This window comes from Rhinichthys klamathensis, unplaced genomic scaffold (assembly GCF_029890125.1).
Source record: "Rhinichthys klamathensis goyatoka isolate OS25496 unplaced genomic scaffold, OSU_Roscu_1.1 h1tg000452l_1, whole genome shotgun sequence".
NCBI lineage: Eukaryota > Metazoa > Chordata > Actinopteri > Cypriniformes > Leuciscidae > Rhinichthys > Rhinichthys klamathensis.
The window spans coordinates 590,330-605,985 of record NW_026606944.1 but is presented as its reverse complement, the minus strand read 5'-3'; positions in this window follow the sequence as shown (position 1 = coordinate 605,985).

Genomic DNA, 15,656 nt, shown 5'->3' with positions numbered 1-15,656 from the left:
TGATGTCTGGGTTGAGCAAAACGGCAACTTTTCGTCCTCTTTTTCCTTTCAGCTCAACTCGTGTAAAATATTTGCACAAGCTCTTCTCATAAGCTGATAGACCCAGCCCGTCAGATGTGTACGAGTCATCTCTTTAGAGGAAATTTTAAGGCATCTTGGAGACCTCTCCAACCCGTCGTCTGTTGAACATTGATCCTTGTCATTGTTAGCTTGGTGAGACATGTATAGTTGTCCTCTAAGGTCTTTTGGCTAAGTTCCCGGAAGGCCGATTCTGCACTTCTTTGTAGATAGTCATTAAGTTTTTCAATGTCTTGAGTGAGTGGCATTTTGGTCGGCTTGTTGTATTTCAAATCATTAATGGTGCTTAACGCTGAGTGAGATATGAATTCTGACCACTTTGATTTGTACCGTTTCTGGAATGCTTCTGCACTGCTTGCCAACTCTGTTTCCAGCAATAAGAGCATGTCATTGGATAATTTCACTAACTTTTAAGAGGGAGTGTCCGATTTTTAAAGCTAAGCTTGGAATTTGGTAAGAATGTGTGTTTTCATGAAATCCTGCAGTTTCTCTAACTGCTTCAATGACATTCATGAAATTTGCTGGCTTCATGGCATCATCCAGAGTTGCAGATGGACATTTTTTACGCAGTGTTATCATGAATCTGCCAAACTCACGGACCTTCTGGCGAATGTATTCATGTTTTGTAATGTGAAATCCGTGGTGATTATATAGGGACTGAGCAAATTGAAGAAGTCCAAAATCATGTCTCACAACATGGGCAATTTCATCTTCATTCATTTTACTCAATATTCTCATTACCACTTCATCTGTTTTACCAGAGAAGGCAGATTTTGCCACTGCAGCAATGGTGAGGACTCTCTGTCTGCCCTCAGAAGCCTTATCCGTCTTGGCTGGTTTGGACTTGCATCCTCTCATGTGCCTCCACAGCTCATTTCGCAAAAACATTCCCTTGCAATACAAGCAGTATTCATATTTCTTCTGGGTTGAACCTGCGTTTTTAAATGCCCGTCGTTTTACTTTTAATGTACCCTCTCCTTTTTTAAGGACATTGTTGTTGTGGTTGAAGTTGCCTCGGTTTCTCAATTTTTCAAGCAGTTGTTTCCTTTTTTTTGATTTTGCAGGTAAACTCAGAGCCTTTGCTATATCCATGTCTTCTTTGGCATGGACTTTAAAGTGTCTTGAAATTTTGGATTGGGGTTCTTCACACACGAAGCAAAAATGTTGCCCTGCTTTGGCAAGTGTTGGTGATGCTTGAGTTTCTGAATAGCTGTCAGGAAAATCCATTTTTTGTGTTGTATCTTGAACCTCTGTGTAGTCTATAGAAATAGACTCATGCATGGTTTCATTTGGTGTTGTTTCTACACATTTCTCACATGTAATTGATGCATCCAGTGGACTACTGACTGGGTTTCCACTTCCACTGTCTGTGTCATTATCAGATGCAGAACAGGGAACATATTCCTCTCCAGAGTACCTTTCATCCCCCTCACTTTCATCAGCTGATGTATACTGAAGAAACATTGGTAGTAGATTTATAGAATTAAATTTCATATTCATGCATAGAAATTACTTTAATATATTTTGATGTAATTATTTATGGTAATTGCTTACATAATTTTGCAGTTTTTCGAAACACTGTGCATGCCATACAGTGAAGCAAGCTGAGAAGCACAAATAATTCAATCAGTTGAAACGAGAGTTTCAAATATGGTAAATGTCATTTGATTATTTAACAATTACAAACTGTTCACCATTCATTGTTGTTGAAACTGGCCAATAATTTAGTTTTATTCAAAATATCTATAAAAAATCCAGACAATTAAAAAATTACCTATACATTTGACTCCAGACCACTTTAGAGAGGAGAATGGTCCATGGCAAGCCAGACATTTCTCAAAAGAGGTCAGTTTTTATTGTGTGTTTCTTACAAACTGAAAGAAAGTAGAAAATAAACACTTTCACTTTTGAAATTGATTGATTCAGCTAATGCTTGTCAGGATAAATCACACTGAGAGGATGATTAAACTCAGCAAAACTTTATTGAACACTAGGGGTGTGAACCTCCACTGGTGTCATGATTTGAGTCAAGTACGATTTTCATGTCAACGATTCGGTTCAATTCGATATCACAATGCATTGACTATGCGTTGCATGATTTTGATTACTCAAACTGAATTTGCGTTGCATGATTTTGACTACATTTAAAAGAGGGTTGCAAACCAACATGAGGAAGAAAGGTAAAGTGATGCTCTTACCTGATTTACCTAGAGCAGGCTCATGGGCTTGACTGATTTCTGTAGGGTGCCCATGTGCTGGATCACGCTCTGGAGTTGATTCTGTTGTGTTAGTAGAAGTTGTGTTGTATGATTTTGACTAAATTCAAAAGAGGGCTGCAACCCAACATCAGGAAAAGAAAATAAGAAAAGCGGTGCTCTTACCTAATGTATATGCAACGGGCTCAAGGGTTGGAGCAGATTCTACAGTATGTTCTTTGGCAGGAATGGGCTCTGGAGCTGATTCATGGGCAGGAGTGGGCTCTGGAGAGGACTGTTTTCAAAATATATTCAAAAGTTCTTAATATGTAATACCCAGATAGCAGACAGACGTTGATTCAACCTTGATTTTAGTTGTAAAGGTCGGTATCAGTCGTCAAACTTTTGTAAACATACCTTGTTTTTTTACTTTGCATTAACACGCCACGGCAATCCAGTTCCTCCATAATCATATGTGACTTCTTCACATTCTTTTATGTCCATTTTTGCAAATAAACAGAAATGAGGAAGGCCATCAACTTCAAGTTTTTTTTATTTTTGCGTTGAGTTTTGCATCATCATTGACACATCAATACTGAAAAGGAGTAAATAAAACAATTATATAAATAAGTAAGCTGCTTCTTACAGCATTTCTGAATCATATGGCTGGTTAAAAATAATAATCTTCTAATTAATTACAATTTCCTTTTTTAATAATAATCTTAATATAATAATTCCTAAAACTCCAAGATTATATAAAATAATATAACACAAGTAGGAGCGTGATATTATGTTTATACTAGGTGTGCCGATCCGATTTTCAGTATCGGTATTAGTCCGATACTGGGCAAAATCACTGGATCGGATATTGTATGAATCGCGGGAGTATAATCCGATCCGATCAGTGATGTAGTGGTGCCCGGAGAAGTGGGTATACTCTTAATTTATGCCCCCAATATTTTTTTTTAAGCGTCCCAGCAAAGGATGAACGCTCTTTGTAATAAACAGTGAGATGTAAGACTAGTCTTGCATTAGTATTGAATATGCAAGACTACAGAATATAGAATATAATGAATACAATAGAATAGAACATATAGAATCACTAGTATTCTCTCGACATGAGCATTTTAAGGTGTTTTGATGGCCAAAAAAATGGACAACAGTAGCTTTAAAAGCATGAAGTATTTGATCAGATTCTTCAATATGAGAATCAGTTTCAGCTACTTTTTCTTTCCTAAATTAATCAATGTTTTTGGACTAATCTGTTCATTTGTCCACATTTGACAGTCACTTGTCGCCGCCTTCTGGCTTAATGATGCAAGTTGCGCAAACACAGACAAAGCGGAGTGATACAAACAGTGAAAAGTCGAACACATTCGAGGAAACGTTATACAAATAGCCTATATTTATACAATAATAATAATAATGGCAATATATTTAATAGGGTGCTTGTGTTGTTAGATTGAGCTTATAATTTCCACTGTCTCTGATCAAACTGATTATTTCTGTCGGTCATTTAAAACTTCTATCGAAAAACAGCCGGATATTTTAGCTACTTCCATCTTATCTCGCACTGTATGATCGTTAACTGAAGTGAAGCGTTGCGTTGGGATTAGCGCTCGACTCACGCTTCTGTGAACAAAAATCCTGCTTTGGTCTCAAACATTTTGACATTGACGAGCGGATGAGTGCTGAAGCAGATCAGATGAGAAGGTCAGTTATCGTCGCGATGGGAGAATCATTGCAGCAACAAATTAGAGTTAATATTAGGGGTATGACCCTGACTGGGTGTTTTTTATTCATGAGATTGGGTTAGCAACTAAATGATGTGCATCAGAGGGGATTTAGAAGTGGGTATACGCAATGCCGACTGAAAAAGAAGTGGGTATACACCGTATACCTGCGTATACCCTGCACTACACCACTGGATCCGATACGATCCCAGTCCTAAACTGTCATACAAATGCTTAACACCACCTGAGAGACATGCCGTAAAGAGAGCTGAGCAACAGGACACGCAGGGTTTCCAGATTTTCACAAGAAAACCCACCCAATTGCTTCTTAAAAAAATTGCGAATTGTGTTTCGGGGTGGGAAAGGGACCACGGACTTGGCAACACTGGCGTCACGTGAACGGTAGCTACACTGTGACTGAGTGAGGTGAGACCTGTCAGCAATTATCATGTCAGCTGTGTGGAGTTATTTTAAACTCAAGGAAGAAAAAAACAAAGCCGAGGTTTTTCAAATGTACAATAACAATTTTAGGAAAATAAATAAATAACATTACAATGTCTAGAAATCAATTTCAATAGCAACATTACATTGGGTTTAATTAGTTTTTTAATGAGGTCTACCAATAGTGTCAATTAGGGGTGTTACGATATTCGAACCGAACCGAAAAAAACGCGTTGGCCTGGTGATGAAATTATAGAAATTTACTTGGTAGATATTGGGGTGGGCGATATCTCGATATTTAAACAGGGTTCCCACGGGTCATGGAATTACTGGAATGTCATGGAATTTTAAAAGGTCTATTCCAGACATTGAAAGTCAGGGAATTTTATATTTTTTGTCCAAGTCATGGAATATCAGGGAATTTAGTTTGTTGCTTTAAATCTTACTTTCCATTTATCAAAATGTAATTTTTCTATACCGATTTTTTTTTTTTTTTTATCGCGCTGTTTCACACATCTTTCTGTATATGTGTAGCGCCATATTTATTCCCTTCCCGCTTTCACACAGGACGTGGAATGCGCTGCGCTGGCCGCTGGGTTAAGCGTTGCCCTTATGGGCCTTTCACACAGGACGCGGAATGCGCTGCGCTATAAAACCCATTCATTTCAATGGCTTGCGCCACGCAAAGACGTTTTGTTGCTGCGTCGACCAAAGCGCAAGTGCAGCGGTGCGCACCATTGACGTGCTCGCACGCACACCGCGGTCAAAGTTCAAAATAGTTCAACTTTTGCCGCTGCGCTCTGTGACGATTACCAGCGCGGCCAATAGAAACGGGACATCCAAACAAACACGGAAATCAAAATGGATGAACGGCTAGTACTGTTTGTATTGGAATTTCCTGAGCTGTACGATACAAGTTTGAGGTCGTATAGGGAGGGACATCGTCAGAATAGCTGTACACGACATTAGGATACGATTGTCGCATTTCGCCCCCTAGTGGCAGTAGCACATAATTTTAAAATTGATCATGCGCAGCCCTTACCTTCATTAATTTACCATGGTAGAATTAATAAATCAATATATGCACATTAGATAAACTACCAACATTACTTCTGAAGGACAAATATTATGGGTTTTCCAGGACTTAAATAATTCATATTTGTCAAATAATTATTTCAGACCTAAACTACCAGTCAAAAGTTTTCGGACAGTAAGATTTTTAAGAGTTCTTGTCTTAGGACAACTTTGATGCACTTTTTTTGATGCACTTCAAATGTTGACTACTGTATATTCAAACAGAAACAGTTATTTTAAATAGTACAAATATTTCAAAATTGTACTGTTTTTGCTAACCTGACTCCGCCAGATGGATTTGCTCCGCATATCCATCTGGAAACCTTCCGTTGAAGTAGTTTTGGTAAGGGGCGAAAATACTGGTTAGCTGATTGGCCTATGTTGGTGATAGACGGGCCAAATCAACCAATCAGATCAACGAAGCATATGACGTACTAACAGAGCGTATCTTTTCCTCTGAGAAAAGCCTCCAGAGCAGTGTTTTGCTCTTCTTTCAGTGAAGAAATACTCTGTAATTCCGATTAAACTTGCTCGATAGCCACGCTGATGCTAGTTTCATCCGCTGAAGCCGACATGTTCTTTAGACTGAACTGTCGCGCTTCTCATTGCGTCACACCTCTACCCGCCTCAAAGCCAACGCTGATTGGACGTTCGTTTGGTGAACTGCTCCCAAATTTTCTTTAACGGAAAGTATCCAGACTGATCTGCGAGTGAAACCTTGAAAGCTCGCGAGATCAGGATGGTCTCACGAGGCTATGTTTTTGCTGTACTTTGGATCAAATAAATGCAGGCTTGGGGGAGTGTCTTTTTTAAAAAACATAAAAAAAATCTTACTATCCAAAACCTTTGACTGGTAGTGTAAATAATCTTCATAACCATTTGACAGAAATAGCCGAGTAAGAACAACATTTTAATGAAAACATCAGTTTTTTCAACTTTACACTCATAGCTTTGATCTTAATCCATCACATCCAGTCGGTTGGTTGCATACAGTGTAGTCATTCAAGTTCAAATATTAATGTATCCACGGCTCAAATCAGATTAAAAAAATTCCACATCTAAATGTGAAGAAATAAAAAGACTGAATGATGAACTCGATGACAAACCCTTCAGAGCATTCAGTTAAATCCTTCAGAGCATTTAACCCATGAAAGAGTAGAAACCATAAATGTACAGTATTTCTGTAGAAATTGTACAGAAAAAAATCAATGCATTTAACATGTAAAAAGAAAAGTTATGTTTGTGTGTTTAACTTAGAATTATACTAAAAACATCTGTGAACAAGTAAATAAAGTTTGAAATTGGTTGGTTTTAAAACACTGTCTGTGGCTGTTTTTTGTCTGCTCGGTGCTCCGCAAAACAGCAGCCTGTTTTGCCGTTCATTATAGGTCATGGAAATTCATCTTTTTAGTCAAGTGAAAGGCAGGGAAAAGTCAGGGAATTTGACATTTGGTTTAGAGTGAGAACCCTGTTTAAAATATATCGATATATTTTTTAAACACGATGTGGATTTTGACATATTGTATATCGAGATATTGTTTATATTAAATTCTGAAATTCTCACTTTGCTTGTTTGCCTTCTCTTTGCTGTGCTCGCTCCACCATATTTTTTGCTCCATATTGCCCAGACCTAGTAGGTATATAAACTTTTTCTGGTAAGGAAAAAAGTCAATATCAGGAAACAATGTGTAATCACCATCACATCCAGCCGGCTCCCTGAGACAGCTCCCACGAGTGGGTCTCGAACTTATGTCTCTGGTGTGAGAGGCGGACACGCTAACCTCCATTACACATGCATAGTTACTGTTACCTTGTGCATGAATTAAAACAAAAAACAAAAAAAAACAATTTCATCTCATCTTAGGATGCATAAACTTTTTCAAATGCCAAAATGATCTTTCCATTTGTATGTTCCATTTATTAAATTAAATGTAACTGTACACTATTCTTTATCTGCAAGAGACACTCGTCTTTTCAATAAAAAGTTGACCGTAGCTGTTTTTAAAGGGTACAAGCTGTCACACACAATTGTAATTGTGCAAGTTTCCACCTGTTCTGTTACATTTAGATGGTGATACTTCTATTTCTTTACTGCTTCCATTCAAGGTGAGACCTTTAAATCCCTGGGATTTCAATACCGCATGGGGAGCACAACGGTTTCACAGATCGTCATTTCAACGTGTGAGGCTCTGTATGAAGTTATGAAGAAGGATTACCTCAAGGTGGGAAAACTAACATTTTAACAGAATATGGGTCTATCTGTAATCTTACATTATGTGGTGCCCAGGGCCTGAAGTTAACTTTTTTGGCCACCAGCCACTGTGGCAGGTGGATATCAAAATTCACCTGCCACAGAGACTTTTTACCAGCCTTTTTTTTTCTTTTTCTTTTTGCCTCATAGCCTAAAGGTGAAAAACGGGAATTTCACAATATTGTTCTTTAACTTGTACACATTTAAGTGCTGTCAAGTTATTAACGAAATCAATATAAGTAATAATAACTCTTAGAATATACATTTAAAAAAAATCTTTTTATTCATTGATTTTGACACACACATGCACAACAGATCTATAGACCTACCGCAGCTCGTATGTAAACAAATCACCCACGGCTGTGTTGATGGCTGATTTAGTCACGTAGACAGCTAGGTCCTGACAGCTTTTAGTTACAGCGTTCAGGAACCGTTAAGCAGAACTAAATTAATATTATAACTGGTAAAGTTACCGGGTACCGGACATTTTCTCACCGGTTCCCAACTCCCAACATGGAGCGCACATCTGTGCAACTGTCATTGTTCTGGAGCCTACGTCAGCGTTACATTATCTCATCCCATCTCACCAACAGTTTAATACTCGCACATCCTAACGTAGTCAGAAAAGGGCCTCATCTTCTTTCTGATCGCATGAACGTTACGAAACAACAGTCGCTGTCATAAATCAGCCACTCACGAACCTTGCCGTTGTCGCCAATTGACCACTTTGTATTAAAATGTCTTATTTTACTTTTCTTTGACTCATCCTCATCTTTTTGTTGGTTGTTTGTTTCAGCTGGCCTTTTTACCCCAGTAATGTGCCGCCACATTATAGCTAAGGTCCAACGCAATGAAAATGAAAACGTAAAAAAAAAAACTAATGAATCACTCAATTCTCATTGGCTACCTGCCAATGTGGCAGGTAGATTGACAGTGTTACCCGCCAATAGCAAAATTCACCCGCATTTGGCAGGTGGTCGGGTGTTAATTTCAGGCCGTGGGCTGGTGCCCATAGCAAGTTAAAGTCAAACATGATCACTTATTGTTATCTGGATGTGTTTGTTTGCCATTTTATTGTAGACACCAACATCAGAGGCTGCCTGAAGAGCTGTCGCCGCAGACTTCAAGGACAAGTGACAGTACCCAATTGCCTGGGTGCGCTTGACGGAAAACATATCTCCATTCAGCCCCCCGTCACTCAGGCAGCACATTCCGGAACTATAAAGGCCACTTCTCTGTTGTTTTAATGGTAGTAGTAGATGCCAATTACAAATTTGTTTATGTAAATGTAGGTGCCCAGGGCAGACTGTCAGATGGTGGTTTATTTGCCCACAGTGGCCTCCACAGAGCAATGGAAACAGGCCGCCTGAATTTACCCCCACCAGAACCCCTGCCTAACACCACCACTGTCATGCCATATATGTTTGTTGCTGACGATGCATTCCCCCTTCGCACAGACCTGCAGAAGCCGTTTCCCCACCGACAGCTAGACCATGACCAAAGAATCTACAATTACAGGTTGTCGAGAGCAAGACGGGTCGTGGAAAATGCCTTTGGCATTCTCGCCAACAGGTTTCGGGTCTTCAGAACAACCATCTGTCTACATCCTGACAAGGTTGTGAAAATAACACTAGCCTCATGTTTGATCCACAATTTCTTGTGAGAACGCAGATCAGAGTATGTTCCACCAACCTTGACAGACCAGGAGACTGATGACCACGAATGGATCCCTTGATCCTGGAGACAAGAAGGCCAGGGAGCATTCCATGATCTGCGAACCGGCCACGCACGCAACAAAGGGCTAAAGACCTGAGGGACCTGATGAAGAACTACTTCAACTCACCGGAGGGCCAAGTACCATGGCAGGAGCACCACATTTAATGTGTGCACTTTCCCTTACACCACATGTATGTATGATATATACACTCACCGGCCACTTTATTAGGTACACCTGTCCAACTGCTCGTTAACACTTAATTTCTAAGCAGCCAATCACATGGCGGCAACTCAGTGCATTTAGGCATGTAGACATGGTCAAGACAATCTCCTGCAGTTCAAACCGAGCATCAGTATGGGGAAGAAAGTTGATTTGAGTGACTTTGAACGTGGCATGATTGTTGGTGCCAGAAGGGCTGGTCTGAGTATTTCAGAAACTGCTAATCTACTGGGATTTTCACGCACAACCATCTCTAGGGTTTACAGAGAATGGTCCGAAAAAGAAAAAACATCCAGTGAGCGGCAGTTCTGTGGGCGGAAATGCCTTGTTGATGCCAGAGGTCAGAGGAGAATGGCCAGACTGGTTCGAGCTGATAGAAGGGCAACAGTGACTGAAATAACCACTCGTTACAACCGAGGTATGCAGCAAAGCATTTGTGAAGCCACAACACGCACAACCTTGAGGCGGATGGGCTACAACAGCAGAAGACTCCACCGGGTACCACTCATCTCCACTACAAATAGGAAAAAGAGGCTACAATTTGCAAGAGCTCACCAAAATTGAACAGTTGAAGACTGGAAAAATGTTGCCTGGTCTGATGAGTCTCGATTTCTGTTGAGACATTCAGATGTTAGAGTCAGAATTTGGCGTAAACAGAATGAGAACATGGAACCATCATGCCTTGTTACCACTGTGCAGGCTGGTGGTGGTGGTGTAATGGTGTGGGGGATGTTTTCCTGGCACACTTTAGGCCCCTTAGTGCCAATTGGGCATCGTTTAAATGCCACGGCCTACCTGAGCATTGTTTCTGACCATGTCCATCCCTTTATGGCCACCATGTACCCATCCTCTAATGCCTACTTCCACCATGTCACAAAGCTCTAATCATTTCAAATTGGTTTCTTGAACATGACAATGAGTTCACTGTACTAAAATGGCCTCCACAGTCACCAGATCTCAACCCAATAGAGCATCTTTGGGATGTGGTGGAACGGGAGATTCGCATCATGGATGTGAAGCCGACAAATCTGCGGCAACTGTGTGATGCCATCATGTCAATATGGACCAAACTCCCTGAGGAATGCTTCCAGCACCTTGTTGAATCTATGCCACGAAGAATTGAGGCAGTTCTGAAGGCAAAAGGGGGTCCAACCCGTTACTAGCATGGGGTACCTAATAAAGTGGCCGGTGAGTGTATATATATATATATATAAATGTAAATCCTGTTCAAGTCTGCATTTTCATTTAAACAAGGAACATTTCTGTTTTACTGGCGAAAACACCCAAGTGATTTTGGCTGACGATGAGCCGAGTGAACATGCAAATTCATTCCCTGACATTAGATGGCGCTTAATGTAAAACAGAAATAGTCCTATTTTGTAGTCGCTGTCGCGTTTGTCATATAGTTCTTTATGTTCCGACACCAACGAGACCAGAATCTCTACATTCATCTTGCCTCGCATCTTTCTCGTCTTATTTCTTCCCGGCAGTGTAGACCATAGATATCCATAATAAAGGCCATATTTGGCCAGCAGCGCGGACGAGACATCTAGCCTTTATTATGGATATCTATGGTGTAGACGCTACTTGGCGCAGTTTCTTCGCCGTTACGTATGTGTGCTCAGCAAGACCGTTTTGTGTTTGAGCGCCCCCAGGTTGTGTTTTACTGTAACTTCAGAAGCTCCAGACACGTGAGCAAAAGCGCCAATCTCATTGGTCGGATAGTTTTTGACGCGGTGCGTCAAACCAAAAAAACTAACCCGAGGCGTTTTTAAATAAATGACGCTTTCACGCGTGGCGTTTTTCGCGTCGGTGTGCACGCTCACATTGGCGCCCTTTGTTTAATCACGAGGCGTTAAACGTCGGCCTTAACACGCAATAAAGTGTGTATTATGTTATGTTATGTAATGTAAATTTAATACTATACTTCCAATGACCCACAAATAAATCAACTTAAGAATGGGTGAAAATTAAGAAAATGTGTTTTCCGGAGGCCTGCCATTTTTGTACGCTGTTGTACAACATAAATATTGAGAAACTGAAACAGATTTGTTGGTAGAGATGGTCCAAAATTGGTTACTAAATTTAAGGGTTCACTTCCCTTCTCCACCCTGCACTGTGAATGATTACTAAATGTATTTAATAGAAAAACAGTCAGATTACACTATCATTTTTTATGATTGTGAATTACATTAAGATCTAATCACAGATTATAGTGATCAATGCAGAAATCCAGATATTATCAAAGGTTTCACAAAAAAATTCTTTCCACTGTAGACAACTAGACATGTTTAGGTATTATGCAGCTCACAGCTGGAGCTCAGATCCAAAAGTCCACATTTCTTTCAGTATTTGTCCTTTTATTAATAAAACAATGTAACAATGTAACAGCAAACCGGCTTTCCGTGTTTTCACTGTTATACGGTAGGGGGCGCTATTTCACATCTTTTGGAAGAGTACTGAATCTCCAGATCAACACACAGAAGAAGCAGCAGATGTAAAATAAAGCGATCGTCAACATTAATCAGCGTATATAAATCAAAACTGCCTAATGTTACTGAATGAAATGTCGACCCAGGATGAGATATAGGACTGTGAAGCTTTGTGGGTGTTGATGGACTCGATCTACTCCATCTATATTTTGATCATTGCTTTGAATCCAATCTGGATGTAGTCTTTGATAAAAAAATTGGTTTTCTCAGCTTTTTGCTCAAAATCAAAAGCTTTTTTAATGAAACTTACCCACATTCAAGTGTTGATTAAAAAAAAGAATATATGAAGCTAGAATAAGTTGTCTTTTCTTTTGATAAATTGTATATTCAAATATTCAAACCACAAAATATTTTGCGGGCCATGAAATGTTGTGAAAATGATGAAATATGCTGGCAGTGGCTGGCAACTTTTTTCAAAAATGCTAGCGGAGAAAGAGTCAAAAATGAGGGTCACTCCAATATAATGTGAATATGGCAACTGAGGTTTATTTTACGTCCGAAACTCTTTCCACACTGATCACATGGGAACGGCTTCTCTCCGGTGTGAGTTCTGATGTGGGCATTAATTGTTGCTCTTTGTGAAAAACATTTTCCACATTGAGGGCAGGTGTAAGGCTTTTCTCCAGTGTGAGTTTGCATGTGGACTTTAAGGCTGGGTTTTTTTTTTAGGAAAACATTTTCCACATTGAGGGCAGGTGAAAGGGTTTTCTCCAGTGTGAATTCTCATGTGGACTTTAAGGTTTCCTTTTTCAGTGTGAGTGTCTGTGTGAGCAGAGTAAATCACACTTGAAACATGGCAAATGATAGTAAATAATACTACAATATGGTTTATCAAGGTGAATCATGCTAGAATCCTGGTAAATCATTCTATAATGACAATAAAATATGACTTTATTGATCTTAAAATGGAGAAAAGAGTCAATTCAATATTTCACTCAGAGAAAGCTACACAGATATCGGCAGATATGCCTACTAAGACCCTAGTATTGGTATCGGTAGCCAAAAAGCTGGATCTCTAATTTTTTCACGTTATCATTACAGCGAAACTTTCATTGTCGAGAGCAGAACGACTGCTCATGGCAATTGCAGACAACTCTGAGGTGATCTCTGAGGTGACCTCTCAGATGGGGAAGATAATGATCCTGCTGTGGGCGAAGTCATTCCACAAGATGTTGACCGCATGGATGAGCAACCTGATTTTTCGCCAGGAGATAATTCCTGTGAAGAATACACACCACCTGATGCAGCTGAAGATCCTGAAGATACTGACTCCGAGAATGAAATTCAGCCAAATCATCCACAAGTGCACAGACGTGGACGTAAACAACAGCATGTTGAGAATGATGAGCTGGATGAGGAAGATCAGAGACATGGAGAGCCCAGACCAGAACCAAGGAATGCTGGACGTGGAGAACGCTGGAGGTTTGTTCCATTTAGACCAAATTTGGTCCAGTTTCAGGATGGAGATGATAGACTGAAAGATGAGCGAACACGTTGGCAGCCACTGGATTATGTGGAGCAGTACATTGACTCAGATCTGATGAAACTCATTGCTGACTGCACAAATGCCATGTCACTGGGTAACAGTGGGAGATCTCTCAAAACTTCAGTAGATGAGATGTATCACTTTTTTGGAGCAGCAATCTTAATGTCTTGCGTGCCCTATCCACAGATAAGCATGTTTTGGTCCAATGCCCTACAAATCCCCGCCATTAGTAACAATGTCACGTGATCGCTTCTTCAAACTTAGGAGCCATCTGAAAGTAGTTATTGACTATGATGTCTCAGAAGATAAGAGGGAAACCAACAAATTGTGGAAGGTGAGGCCTTTTATGGACCGTATACTTACCAGCTGCCGCCTTCAGGCTCGTCCAGAATGCGTCTCAATAGACGAACAGATGATCCCGTTTGCAGGGGTCTGTCCATTCCGACAATACCTGCCACTAAAGCCAAATCCAGTGGGAATGAAGAACTTTGTGCTGGCATCTGTGGATGGACTCATGCTAGACTTTGAAGTCTATCAAGGTTAAAAAACCCTGGCTTCGAAGGTTCAGGACTCAGATGGATTGGGTCAAGGAACACTAGTCATCAAACGTCTTTCTGAAACCCTCACTGCTGGCACACAAGTGTGTTGTGATCGCTTCTTTACTACCATACAAGTAGTTGATCACATGCTGAAGGATGATATTTATCTTACTGGTACAGTGATGAAGGGCCGAGTCAAACAAGCAATGAACAAGTTACCCGATGACAAAACCCTGAAACACCAAGGGAGAGGTGCCGTCTCTACAGTAACCAGGGCAGATGGGAAACTATGCGTGGTCAAGTGGTACGACAACAAGCCAGTTGTGAAGCCAGAAGCCAGAAGATACTTGCCAGCGGTGGTCCAAGAAGGGAAAAAAGTATGTGACCGTGACACGATCAAGCATTGTGCGCGAGTACAACTCAAAGATGGGAGGTGTTGACATGTCAGACAGGATGATGAGCTACTACCGAATGTCTGTGCGGACGAAAAGGTGGACAATTCGCATGCTGATGCACTTCACAGATCTTGCCCTTGTCAACAGCTGGCTGCTGTATCGCAGAGATAACCAGGAAAATGGCACCACAAGGAAATCTATCAAAGTTTCTTGAGTTTCGCATGGTAGTGGCTCAGGTATTCCTCAGCAAGTGTGATGTTCTTCATGAAGGTGCTCATGTCGCAGAAGAGGAGAATGAGAACGGACACCTTCCACCACCAGGCAAAAAATCTCGGGTCACTCCAATCCCCCATATCTCAGTCCGTTCCAGTGCTGCTCATCTCCCGGAGATGGTGGCCTTGAAAAACCCCATACGTTGCAGAGCACAAGGCTGCACTGGGAAATCCCATCTGCGATGCATGACATGCAATGTGTATCTGTGCTTGCAAAGTGACTGGAACGGCTTTGCAGCATTTCACACCGGCCTATAGGGGCTATTCCAGACAGGCTGGAAAGATAGAGGGAGCTAGTTAGAAAAAAAGCCACAGTTCAAAGGCTGCTCTGCTGAATTTAAGGGTGTATTCACACCTGCCTTGTTTGGTTCGGTTGAATCGAACTCAAGTTCGTTTCCCCCTTTGGTGCGGACCTTTTGGGCAGGTGTGAATACAGCAATCGAACTCTGGTGCGGACCAAACAACCGAACCGAGACCCAGCTGAAGAGGTGGTCTCGTTACGGTTCCAAACGAACTCTGGTACGGTTCGTTTACGGTGTGAACATAAACCGACCCAATTGCAAGAAAGCACTGCGCCTTTGAGTTAACAGGCTTCCGTAGTCGGAGATTTTGGCATAATGGTTTGTGTTATTGTTGTTCAAGTGCCAAAGAGAATTCCATTCCGGCGCGCTGTCTGGCCACACGATACTGTTGCGCGTCTTTCTGCGCGTCGTGTGTGCATCATTGGAATGGAATGAATGAATGAGTGTGTGCATCAGGACATT